This window comes from Pituophis catenifer, unplaced genomic scaffold (genome assembly GCF_029215685.1).
Source record: "Pituophis catenifer annectens isolate HBS135680 unplaced genomic scaffold, rPitCat1.0.hap2 SCAF_4, whole genome shotgun sequence".
NCBI lineage: Eukaryota > Metazoa > Chordata > Lepidosauria > Squamata > Colubridae > Pituophis > Pituophis catenifer.
The window spans coordinates 89,935,706-89,949,907 of record NW_027256884.1 but is presented as its reverse complement, the minus strand read 5'-3'; positions in this window follow the sequence as shown (position 1 = coordinate 89,949,907).

Sequence of the window (14,202 nt, the reverse complement as noted above, 5' to 3'; positions counted from 1 at the left end):
TATTTTTCACAAATATTATACTCTTTTTTCTCCAAATGTACATTGTATGGATTGTGACCAAACATTTCAATTTAATTCATTAGTCTATACCACTTTGCTCCTAAATGTGCCAGGATTATCTATTTGTTTTGGATATTTTAGATCATGGTTGCTTTTTGGCTTGCCTGAGCTGCATTGGATCACATATAAAATATGTAGGATAATTACTGTATATAAATAACAAACTTACTTTATTTTTAAATATTTTTTTTATTATCTTGTGTGACTGCATTACTAGCCATTCAAGCCTTCATCTGGCCAGTGGGCACAATTTGGACATCCTACTTTAGATGATGAAAAGTTTTGTTTTGACACTTCATGCAGATTGCTGATCTTTATTACATTCCAATTTTTGCTAAATTTGTCAATTTGTCATTGTCAGTGATCCTTGAGTTTTGTTTTGCATATATGACCAATTTTCAGGTGATGCTACCGAAGTTCTTTCTTTGTCTTCCAAATCTTGCTTTGACATCAACAGTTCCATGTAACTTCATTTCTTAATTCAGTTTCTCATAATTGAAACTGCTAAATGGATGGAGTTTTTTAAAATTTTATTTTCAAATGCTAAGGAGTCAAGATGAAAGTAGTCAGAATTAGGATCCCAATCTAAGAGATTAGAAGAGTCAGCATATTTGTTTGTTTGTGGCCTTGCATTCATAGTAAGCCTAACCCAGGGGTCTGCAATCTTCAACACTCAAAGAGCCATTTGGACCTGTTTCCCACAGAAAAAGAAAACACCGGGAGCCAATAATTTAACAATTGGTGTGACTCCCACCCAGTCACATGACTGCCCCAGCCATGTCTACCCAGCTGGTCATTAGGGCAGAGAACAAATTGTTAAATTATTTGCCCCACCCGGCCCCGCTCACCCCTCCCCTCCCGGCCATCTCTTGCCGCACCTGGCCTTGAATGTGTTGTTCACCTCTCTCTCTCTCTTTCTTTTTCTTTTTCTTTCTCTGTCTCTTTCTTTCTCTCCCCCTCCCTCTCTCCCTCTCTCCCACTCCCCACCCCCACTTCCCAACCCACACACCCAAGGAATAACTGTAAGGAAATTTGTCTCTGGAAAGATACAAAAATAAACCTTGCATTGCAAAAGGAGTGACTGTCAGGCTGTTACATCACAGTACCATGAGGTTGCCAGCTTAGATCGCCGCACGCACTTCAAGGAAGCATCATCCCAAGCAGCAGCATACTCACAAAGGCATGCATACGCATCCTGTAACTCAGTCCAAAGTGGCTGGAAAATATAGTCCCTGGATGCTCCTGAAAATGCTTGGCAGGCAAAGTATGGGACGCCCACCCCCCCTTCACAAGGAAGCATCCACTGTATCCTTGCAAAACTAGGCAAAGGTGAAGAGAGGGGAGCAGACAGAGCCAAATCAAGCCGAATCTCTCTCTCTCTCTCTCTCTCTCTCTCTCTCTCTCTCTCTCTCTCTCTCTCTCTCTCTTTCTCTCTCTCTCTCTCTGCCGACTGCAGCAGGAAATGGTGGGTGGCTACTTCTGGCCACTTGGCTACTACTTGGTTGATACTGGATACATGACCTGCTCTTTGCCCCGAGACACTGGCCCGCCCCGAGACATAGCCAATAGCACTGCTGTTGCCAGAGGTGATTGGGGCAGGGTAGCATTGTGGCTCCGCATCATAATGGGCTCTAGGAGGAGGAGAGGACCCAGTCTCCCCCATTGTGAAGTGCACTAACTTTCACTGTGTTGCGCAAGGTGCTGCAAGAGCAGCAAGCAGGCCATGGAGGCGGCAGTAGCAGCAGTGTTGGGAGCCTCAGCAGAGGGCTGAGAGAGCCACATGCGGCTCCAGAGCTACGGGTTGCGGACACCCAGCCTAACCTAACAAGTTGATTGCCTTTTTGGGTTACTACTATTTGGTACTACTATTAAAGAAATTTTATTTTGGAAATCTTCTTTTCTGATTTTGAGATGCATCTCTTGTTCAGTAGGTCCAAAGTAGACTATACAACTCTAATGATACTTTTCCACACAAATAAAAGTGCAAAATTACATGTAACATAGATTTTGCTGATTTTTTTTAAAAAAAGCTATTTGCTTGGTCTCTAACCTTCTCTTTTTAGGAAAAATGGTAAAGAGAGTTTGGGGATTACAATTGCACAGTGTCCTAGAGAAAGCAGATTATCTAGATCCTTTCAGTAATCAGAGATCAAACATGGGCATCAGTTTTAGAACAGAATAGAATAGAATAACAGAGTTGGAAGGGACCTTGGATGTCTTCTAATCCAACCCCCTGCCCAGGCAGGAAACCCTACACCACTTCAGACAAATGGTTATCCAACATCTTCTTAAAAATTTCCAGTGTTGGGGCATTCACAACTTCTGCAGGCAAGTTGTTCCACTTATTAATTGTTCTAACTGTCAGGAAATTTCTCCTTAGTTCTAAATTGCTTCTCTCCTTGGTTAGTTTCCACCCATTGCTTCTTGTTCTACCCTCAGGTGCTTTAAAGAATAGTTTGACTCCTTCTTCTTTGTGGCAACCCCTGAGATATTGGAACACTGCTATCATGTCTCCCTTATCCTTTTCTTCATCAAACTAGACATACCCAGTTCCTGCAACCGTTCTTCATATGGTTTAGCCTCCAGCCCCCTAATCATCTTTGTTGCTCTTCTCTGCACTCTTTCTAGACTCTCAACATCTTTTTATATCATGGAGACCAAAACTGAATGCAATATTCCAAGTGTGGCCTTACCAAGGCATTATAAAGTGGTATTAACACTTCATGTGATCTTGATTCTATCCCTCTGTTTATGCAACCCAGAACTGTGTTGGCTTTTTTGGCCAGCACACTGCTGGCTCATATCTAAATGGTTGTCCACTAGGACTCCAAGATCCCTCTCACAGTTACTACTATTGAGCAAGGTACCACATATATGGTACCTGTGCATTTTGTTTTTCTTCCCTAAATGTAGAACCTTGCTTTTTTCACTGTTGAATTTCATTTTGTTAGATAGCGCCCAATGTTCAAGTCTGTCAAGATCGTTCTGTATCTTGAGCCTATCTTCTGGAATATTGGCTATTCCTGCCAGCTTGGTGTCATCTGCAAATTTGATGAGTTTATTTATTTATTTATTTATTAAATTTGTATACCGCCCTACTCCCGAAGGACTCAGGGCGGTGAACAGCCAAATAAAATACATATAATACAAATGTTAAAATCCATTAAAATACAATTAAATAATTGGCCCAGAGAACGAAATTTAAAACACCCCAAATTCATAAGACAAATTTAAAATTTAGAAATTTTAAAAATTTTAAAAAAAGTTTAAAAGAGAGGTTAGGCCAGGCCGGCCTGCTGGAAAGGAAATGTTTTGATGGCATGGCGGAAAGCGCGCAGGTCCGGGATCCTCCGTATCTCCGGGGGGAGCTCATTCCAGATGGCGGGTGCTCCCACAGAGAAGGCTCTCCCCCTGGGGGCCGCCAGTCGACATTGTTTGGCCGACGGCACCCTGAGGAGCCCCTCTCTATGGGAGCGTACTCGTCGGTGAGAAGCTACTGGTGGTAGAAGGTGGTCTCATAGATATCCCGGTCCTAAGCCATGGAGCACTCTAAAGGTGGTAACCAAGACCTTGAAGCGCACCCGGAAGACCACCGGGAGCCCATCTATCCCCTTGTCCAAGTCATTGATGAAGATGTTGAAGAGCACTGGGCCTTAAAAAGAGCCCTGGGGTACTCCACTGATACTTCCCCATGTAGTCCATTGAGGACTACATGTTGAGTGCAGTTGGTCAGCCAGTTAGGAATCCATATGGTGGTGATGCTGTCTAACCCACATTTTTCTACTTTATCTAGTAGTAGGTTATGGTCTACTTTATCAAATGCTTTACTAAAGTCCAAGTAAATTATATCAACAACATTCCTCTGGTCCACTAATTTTGTCACTTTGTCAAAGAATGCAATAAGATTAGTCTGGCAAGATCTGTTTCTGACAAACCCATGCTGGCTGTTGGTTATTACTTGTTTGCTTCTAGGTGTTTGGTGATTCATTGTTTGATTATTTTTTCCAGAATCTTCCCTGGTATTGAGGTCAGGCTGATAGGTCTGTAGTTTTCTGGATCTATTTTTTTCCCTTTTTTGAAGATGGGAACTACATCAGCTCTTTTCCAATCATCTGGCAGTTCCCCTGTGATCCAGGATCTTTGAAATATATAGTTCAGTGGTTCTGAGATCTCGTTTGCCAGTTCTTTCAGAACCTTGGAGTGTAATCCATCTGGTCCTGGTGATTTTAATGATGAGTTTTAATGATGATAACTGGGAATAAGTCTTAAGTCTGATCTGTAGTTTAATATGGTTGTTCTAGACCTTGTAAAAATGCCATGGTTTCTCCAGAGTAGAGGAATAAAGGGGGGAAAAAAGCCCCAAAGGATATATGTTGCTGCCATGCACTGCACAGTGTGTATGGATTCTATTGAATATTTTTCTCAGTGTAAGCCACAGCAGTACTGCTTTCCTCTCCATAGAATTCTACCTGAAAGAATTGGTAATGTACATCGCTGTATTGATTTCTTTGATTTTTGTTTATCTGTTGTTCTTTTTTGCAGCTCTTACTGCATTTTGTCATCTATTAACATTTTGTTGGTTTCAAATTGACTTTTAGCTCTTTTACATTGTTTAAGGTCAATGTATCTAATAAATAAATGAATATGATAGATATTTGCACCCAAATGTTCACAGATGAAATGGTTAATAACTGGCACGTGAGTTTTGACGTTTTCTGTGCCAAAATATTTGCCTTTTGACTGAGTGTCTCAAGCTGTCCACCATCTGGGTTTACATTCTTCCTGTCCAAAATTCAAACTGATGAATGCCCACCTACAACCAAATGTCCACACATTTTTCTATTTCAATATGAATCAGAATTGTATAGGAAAAGTGTGTCCTATCAATGTGATCAGATTTATGAGTCTCTTCCTAAAATCTTAGCTGTTTCTGAAAAGAAATTTCATTCACCAAGATATCTGATTGCTTGAATTATCTAACTAACAGTTTTGGAATAGTGCCCTATGAATCTGCTTCAAAATATTTCTTTTTTTCCTTTTTAAATCAGTAGGTATTTCATGGCTAGAGTAATGATATGACTTTATGACTCATGTATTACATCTTTCCTTCTGCTATGTTTGGGGTGAAGAGATAGATACTATGATGCATAATTAAAGTAGGTGGTTGAATTTTTCATAACCAGCACACCCAACTTGTTTATTAAAAAAGATGTATAAACACACCAGCATCAATATACAGAAACATTTCAGCTTTGCCAAAGTGGAGGCAATAAATCCAAAACAGGATAGGAAGATGATTTTAACTACTAAATGGATTACAATTAATTAATTAAAAAAAGGAAAGATTTAAACAAACAACAAATATTCTAGAGTTCACTGTGAATTGGAGGTATCATTTCTGAATTCATATTTCTGATCTGGTAAATTGTGATAGTTATTCTGATTTTACCAGCACCTAATGATGTTAGCTTGGTCTTAATTCTTACATCACATGGAGTTTCAAATGTGTTTAGAATCCCTTGGAGATGCAGTACAAGGTGAGCAAATTGTAGTGTTACTGGCTGTCTATGGTTGATGATTAATACAAATGGGAGATCCCAACAAAATACCATAGTTTTAGTTTAGACTTTAGGGGAGTAAAGAGAAAAATGGCATGAAAGAACACAGGGCCAAACTATTTTCTTATCAACTCAGATGCATGAACTTGTCTCATGCTTGCCTTGAGAAAATGTTTCCCTTATATGCATGGCTCCCAGTAGCATTGTTTTTCACACAATAGCACAACACTATAGTGTTGAAGAAACTGACCCGGTAGCAGGAGCATGTAGCTGGGGCTAGTGGGCAAAATTGCAGGCATTACCATGGATTGAAGTCCCATCCCTTTTTACACACACAAACAATATTGACGCATGTGAAAGAGGGGGTTCAATCCAGTGGTGAAATCCAATTTTTTTTACTACCGGTTCTGTGGGCGTGGCTTGGTGGGCATGGCTTGGTGGTGTGGCTTGTGGGCATGGCAAAGGAAGGATACTGCAAAATTTCCATTCCCTCCCCACTCCTGAGGGAAGGATATTGCAAAATCTCCATTCCCACCTACTCTGGGGCCAGCCAGAGGTGATATTTGCTGGTTCTCTGAACTATTCAAAATTTCTGCTACCGGTTCTCCAAAACCTGTCAGAACCTGCTGGATTTCACCCCTGGTTCAATCTTTACTGTGCCTGCCATTTTGGCTTCCTTAAGCTTCCTGATGTGAATGTCCTTGCCAGGATGCAACTTTCCCAAACAACAACCTATTAGTTTCTATTCAAATCACTATAAACAAACCTGCTGTCAACTCTCCAACCAGCAGGGAACTCTAAAAGGCAATTTTCTTTCTATCTCCTTCTATCCAATAAGAAAAATATAAACTGCTGGTTAATTGTCTCTTCCTCCTCCCAACAAGAAAGGTTTCTTGAAGGAAGCAGTAAAGTTCAGAAGTGCAGAACACATTCAAACAATTCATCCATTCTCCTTCAGTTAAAACAAATGTGTTTGTCACTGCAGCCTTCTGCTTGATCCATAAATCTCCTCCTTACTAGCCCATTCTAATCCCATTTATCCTCTTCAGCTATGTTAGCCATGATCCTATCACACAGGCACACTCTAAGCAGATTTTTTCCTTTTGGTCTCAGGCTAGGTATGCAGCCTAGCTAGGTATTCAGGCTAGGTATGCAGCCTAGTTATGTACAAGGTACCCCTCAATCACAATCTGTACTAGCCAAACTACTCAACTACTCAAACTTCCTCCTTTACTTGTTATTCACAAGAAAGTTTTCTGCTCTTTATTTCCCAACAATGGGGTGGTGTCACTAAATCTTTGAGTAAATATCTCTCTGTTTAAAGCTCTGATTCTTAATTATCTTCTTGAGTAAGATTATTTCTTAATCAAGGCTAGCCATTTTTCTTCTTTAAAAGAGTACATCAAAGTTGTACTTTTTTATCTCACCCACAAATGATTTTCCAGGCCATTTTCCCTTCCATACCTCAGGTCTAGTCAAAGTACTTGGTGTTGATTAAGTACTTCAGACTGATACTTAACTGCATGTTTTTCCAAATAACCATAACCATATTTTTCAGAGTATAAGATGCACTGGAGTATAAGACACACCTTAATTTTTGGGGAGGAAAATAGGGGGAAAAAAATCTGCCTACCAGACATTCATCTGGCTAGCATCCTTAGTCTGGTCAGCTTTGTCACATTATTTTGCTGGTTTTGAGAGCGCGCGTGCGCTCACATACACTGGGTTGGGATAAAAAAAAGCTTCTAAAACACAGCTGATCTTTGGCGAGAGAAGCACTGAGAAAAGCAGGTGAAGCGCGGAAGATCGCTTCATTTGCTAACACCTTGTTAGGGCTAAAAACAGCTTCTAAAGCACAGATCTTTGGAGAGAGAAGCACTGAGAAAAGCAGGCAAAAAAGCATGCAAGATCGCTTTACTCGCTAGGGCCTCATTAGGGCTGAAAAAAAGATTCAAAAAAGCTACATTCGGAGTATAAGACGTACCCAAATTTTCAACCTCTTTTGGGGGGGGGGGAAGTGCGACTTATACTCTGAAAAATAGAGTATTTCAATTTTTTTTACACTGTAATCTGTTAGACACACTTCAAAGGCCCAAATTTTTCAAGAGAGATTTGGAGTGTGTGTATGTCCTTGAATTACGACCACAATTGAGTCCAAAATTTCCACTGCTAAGCAAGACAATTGTTAAGTGAGTTTTGCCCCATTTTGCAGTCTTTCTTTCCACAGTTGAACCACTGCAGCTGTTAAATTAGTAATATGGTTGTTAAGTAAATCTGGCTCCCCCATTGACTTTGCTTGTCAGAAGGTCACAAAGGGTGACCACATGATGCCGGGACACTGCAACCATCATAAATATGAGTGAGTTGCTAAGTGTCCAAATTTTGAGCATGTGACCAATAGGGATGCCGCAACAGTTATAAATGCGAAATATGGTCATAACCAGGGTTCTACTTACCTTTACACCGGTTCGCAACAGGATTGTGCGCGCACCTTGCTTCTGCGCATGCGCAGAAGCTTCTGTGCATGTGCAGATCACTGATGATGACATCCGGGGCGGTGGGCGGGGCCTCCTGCCTGTTTTAGTACCGGTTCTTGTGAACCAGTCCGAACTGGGGGCAATTCACCACTGGTCATAACTCACTTTTTTCAGTGCTGTTGTAACTTCAAACAGTCATTAAATGTCTGTAAGTCAAGGAGTACTTGTAAATGAAGGACAAAAATATTATTCCATTAGTGAAATAACTGCACTTGTATTGTATTCAGTCTTAAAATTTATGATTGACTGCAGTCCAACACAGTGATGCTTGGAATTCAAAAGTACAAATTAATTATTTGTATTTAGAAAGATACTAATTATCTTTTCTCAACTTTTAGTGATGCCATTGTTCTAATGCCACACAGCATGTTCTGTGGCATTCCCAATAGCAAAATGTGCCCACTAGTGCATGAGATCTAGGATTATGCTGTAATTATTCAACTTCAGAAAATACTATTGATTCATTAATTTGACTTCTTTTCTGGGTTTTAGAATCCAAATAGATTCTGAGTCTTTCAAATGTAAATTTAAAATTGTAAGCATCTGTTCTAAGATTGACTGCTTAAACTATGTAATAATTCAAGGATGTCATCTCCATATTTAGGCACTCCAAGTATCACTTGCAGAAGAAATATTAAGACATAGGACAGCCTTTGGCAAATGAATTCAATTAAAGTATTTTAAAATCATCAATACAACTGACAACAAACATGTTATATACAAACATCTCAAATGGCTCAACATGCCTTGTACATGTTAGAGTAGAAATTTATTTTGCATCAAAGAAACTAGGGCAAAACTAGAGGAGATCCTGGTAAATTGTTTGTCAGAGAACAACAATATCAGAATTAGAGCTGCAGTCTAAGTTAGAAGAGAAAACACATTGATTGGATTTAGTTGTGGAAAATGTATATGAGGAAGAAGCAGGACTTTCAGCTTTTTGGTTTGAACTTAATGCATTCTCATACCCACTCAATGTTATTTTTTAAAGAATTGCCAGAAATAATCTCATCATGGATTATTCACCATCATTTCTACTGTAATTTGAAAGTTCTAAACATAATATCCTTTTTCCAAAGATCAAGTATATTGAGAAATTGGAGAGGATCAGAACACAGATATTGTATCTCTTCCCTTATCATGTCTCTTATTCTATCTACTGTACCTACCTAGCAGAAGGTACAAATGTAGTACCTCAAGCTCACGTTGCTAAATTTATGCTTTAGAGTCTTGTTCAATTTATGCTTTAGAGTCTTGTTCAATGTGGAACGTAAGAGATTTGTGAGAGTTATGTAAGGGAGATGAGACAGACCTAGTGACAATTCTCCATCAACCTTATGATTAATTTCTGAACTACCCTGCCATCAAATATCACAGAAAGGAATAATCAACCTACTAACACCCACAGGTTAAAATGGAAGGACACTGAATAAAAGCAGGAATACCAAACCCCGAACACATTATATTTTAACGTGTCTGTCATCATACTTCAAGGATAAATTTGTACCTAAGAATTAAAGAAATACACAATGGCTCTAATTCACTGTTCTAGAGATACAAACTGTATTCATAGGAGTCTCTATACTATCTGCAACTTTGTCTTTTATTTCTCTGCAGGGACATGCATGTGGAGAATTATCCCTACATCAAAAAGATGGACATTGTTCTTTCAGAAAGTGAGCATATGTTGTACATCAGAGAAACTTATGAGAAACTTTGAAATTACAATTTCAAAAAATTGCAGGACGTAACATATAGTTTCATCTCTGAAGTCTGGGCTTGAATAAGAAAAAGAAATATAAAGAAGTACCTTCTGATCTTCATCACAATAAATACAAACTTAATAACTCATCACCCCTATAATATTATATGCAAATATCTCTTCTTCTCATAACCCATCTCTTATCCATAAATCATTAACATATCATTGCTAGTGTCAGCAAAATGTCTGTAAGGGAAACCTAGATTTATATAAACATGTCATTTTAACCTTGATCAAACATACTCAATTCCATACTCAATCCTTTTGCTTTCAACAATATTAATGTTTAGTTTACTTAGATGTGTCATAGAATTTGATCTCCTTTCAATTTTTATTTTTCCTGAAAGTTCTTTTAAGACTCTAATTAACTTCTTTGACCTGGAAGGGATTTTTTTTTCTTGGTCTTACCAATTTCTTGACTTGTCATTTATATTCCCACTTCTCTGTTTTATAATTCTTTTTTTCCAGGACTTCTGTAAATTCTTTATTTTGTCATTAAAAAAACTTTGTTTTGTCTCTTTATCTTATAAATCTTCCAAGATATTCTTTTTATTTTGCATCAATAATTTCTTTGTTAATATTTTCAAGATGTAATCTATCTATATGAGATTGAAGCTGCTATTTTGAATCCCATTCTTCACAAATATCATGAATTACTTCAAATATCGAAGCATGCATTCTTAGCCTGAGCAATAGCAATAGCACATAGACTTATATACCGCTTTACAGTGCTTTTACAGCCTTCTCTAAGCAGTTTACAGAGTCAGAATATTGCCCCCAACAATCTGAGTCTTCATTTTACTAACCTTGGAAGGATAGAAGGCCATGTCAACCTAGAACTGGTGAGGATTGAACTGCCGAACTGCAGTCAGCCAGAAGTCAGCAGAAGTAGCTTGAAGTGCTGCATTCTAACCACTGGGCCACCATTATTCATGATGTCACAGCTGTGGTCATCGTTTCCATTAAATTGAAGATGTCTTAACTCCTTCATTCCTGTGGTCTCTTGTGTTAGATCACTTTTGCCAAGATCTTTTGAGGACTATGGTAAAAATTAATATTTAAGATAATTAAATTTAATAGATCGAACAGACTTGGCAGGTTTGCATATTAAAGAAGATGTGAAAAAGAAACATAGGAATGGGAAAATCTTGAATGTTGAACAGAAAAATTAGTGTGAGAATAGCATTTAGATTAGAGGAATCCAGAAAAGCTCAAGAGCCATTTTCTTAAACTGTGGCAAAGTGAGACAGAGAGACAGAATAGCCCCCCAAGGATATTCTATTGCTTTTTCTGTGGAATTCATTGCCTTTGGAATTCATTGCTATTTTTTTCTTTATTTCATTTAACAGTATTGATTTCATAAAGTTATTTGAACTGATTTGGTCCCATTTGGCTATTATAAGAATTTTAACCTTAAGAACTTGTGCCTTAACTATTGTTAAGGCTGTAGTATTCCTTTCCTTTTCTTATTTTTCTTATTTATCTTGCAAATTATGAACCTGAGAATTGAAAATAGCTGAAGAGGTGAATGAAATAAGTAAACATATAAGATTAGATTGATTGCATCTACTTTTTCAATATTTGCATTGTTTGCAACATTTGTTCTGTGAAAATTGTTTTACCATCATTTTAGAAGGCTTTGCTATGTTTAGACAGGGCTGGTCCCTGCCTAGATGAGTTTCTCAGAAATGAGAACAAAAGGGCAGCGAAGTAGAGTAACAAGGAAGAATATGCAGTTTTATTTTAATTGTAGTATTCAAGCTTGGTTGCAGCTTTGACAACAACTCCACATGATAATTTAGGTGTGTGGACTAGAATTTACAGAAACAGTGAGACTGGGCAGGGATTTGAAGGCACTAAAAGAATTCCACTAGAAAAACTTGTGATGACCTTATGCAATTGTATCCTATAAAGAAAGAATTGTCAAAATAACTGGACATTACAATTTTTTCACTTGCAAGGACCAGTTTCTAGTACCAATACAGAATTGATACTTATATGGTAGGTAAATAAATAAAAAATCTTTTTTCACTCCCCATATTAAGAAGCAAAATGTCTAGATCTTTAAGACTTTTATTATAGAGAACTCATATAATAGACTGTCATTATTCTTGGTAACATTCTGTGAAACAAAGGGAAAAAAACCCTGAAAGCAAATCTTGTTTCATAACATTATGCGTCAGTATAGAGATGCCATGGCAATGTTAAGTACCTACATTTGCCTTTTGTGATAGAATGATGTCTGCATAAAATTGTATTTGTGTCAGTGGAATCAGGTTTGTGTTGCAATGGTCAACACTATGGAATGTCTTTCATAAGAATCTTAATCAGTTTTAATTTTAAAACCATAAATCTATGCAAGGAAAAGTTTGAGAATTTTTTTTAAAAAGTCTGTCTGTGCATGTGTGTTTGATCCTACAAATTTCCTGCTTGGGATTATTAAACATATATTTTAAATCCTTCTGAGGGATCTACATTTTCTTGAGCTTAAAGGAGTTTTAATCCTAGGCTTCTATTAGGACTGTGCACCAACAAGGTGTAAGTGCTTAACTGGTAGATAATTAAGCCAAGTTGTTTTTATACACTCAAGTATTCATCTTGAGCATGTAGGTTTTTCTATTCCTAGGCAATGCTTGGAATGGGTTTGTTTATGTGTATAAGTTTATAAAATAAATGTATTTTCTGATTCAATCTCTTTTCTGATTCAGAAGAATTGGAATGAGCTACCCTCCCATTGGGTTTATATTAAATGGCTTGGAATCAAGGATCCATCTACAAAGTGAAATTGGCAATCTTTGTGTGGCCCTAGTCTCTTTGTTGAATTAATGTAGTTGGTATATTAACAGTTTTTCATTCCAATTTAAGAATAAGCAGGCAAGTTTCTTTCCACCATCACAATAGTTTGCCTGTTAATTTGTGTTAACAGGTGTAGGTTTGAAGCTATTGAACTCTTTTGGTTATGTGGATTGGGAATTGCAGTTATTCTCCAAGAATTCCAAATAACTATGGTCATAAACATACATCAATTTTAATCCCTGTGCTCAGTACACACCAGCTGTCATTATTATTGATTAAATAGAAGCCTATTCCACTTCTCCTTCCATTTGCCATAAACCTTTTTGTGTGGTCTTTAAAGGTTAAATATGACCTCTTGAAAAAAATCTAAGTAAACTTTTAAACTTTTGCTTATCCTTTATACTCTTCTGTAGATGATTTTATTTTGTTTTCCCTTTGCTTTGTTAAAAAATAGAAACACTTAAACCCCAGAACCTTCAGTTGTACATAAAATATTTTCTTTGCTCATAGTACTTCTCCCACTGCATTGTCTAATCTGAAGAGCTAGATCTAAAAGCCCATCTCATCTCCAATAATCTTCTTCAATCAATTTTACCTTCCATTGTTTGGAAGGCTAATAATAAATCACTTGTGCTGTATGCCACCCTCTTGATTTTATTTATATTCATGGTTCTGAATACTTGAAATTTCTGTTTGTGCTCATTCTTGCTGCATGTGGTCCTAAAATTAAACAGGATTGCCGATATCGCCATGGGTTTTATTGGGACAAAAGGGTGGAAGAAACAGCTTGGTTGTTTTTGTTTTTATAAAACTATATAAAATGGAACATCTTTAACTAATTGGAATAATATTCACATTAAAGGGTTAAAAAAAATTATACATGTTTTAATAGTAACCAAAGACCAGTCTGATTTTTTTTTACTAATGTATTGGTTGCATTAAAAAATGCAGTACAAATATTTCTATTGGCTCAATAAAGCTTTAATAAAGGTACCATTTTAGTTGCAATGATATTTCAAATTTAATGTGAAAAAATATAATGATCTAGAATGATTTCCTCTATATTTCATCATGTTTCTTGAATTTCAGAAGGTTCTCCTGATGTAATAATTGTGGACTAAGGCAGAACAAAATGGCTACTTCAAATAGCTTGGAGAATAGTAGTGTCACTTTGTTTCGTTTGCCACCTACTAAACTTGCTTTAAAATGTAAAGGTTAAATAAAATACCTTTGGGTAGAATTCAGTTTCTCATAATTTACATGGACCTATTGAGGCAGGTTTCATTATCTAATATGATAATTGTTTGCCATTACTCCTTTCTGAACATTTCCCCCAGTTTTTAGTCTAGCTATCTATGCTCATTGACTCCTAGATGTTCTCCCAGATGAGTACTTAGCTAGGGTCCATCTTTCATACTGAAAATTAATTCTTATAAATAAATGCAGCAAATTATGCAAAGAATGAGCACAAACATGCACAAAACCAACA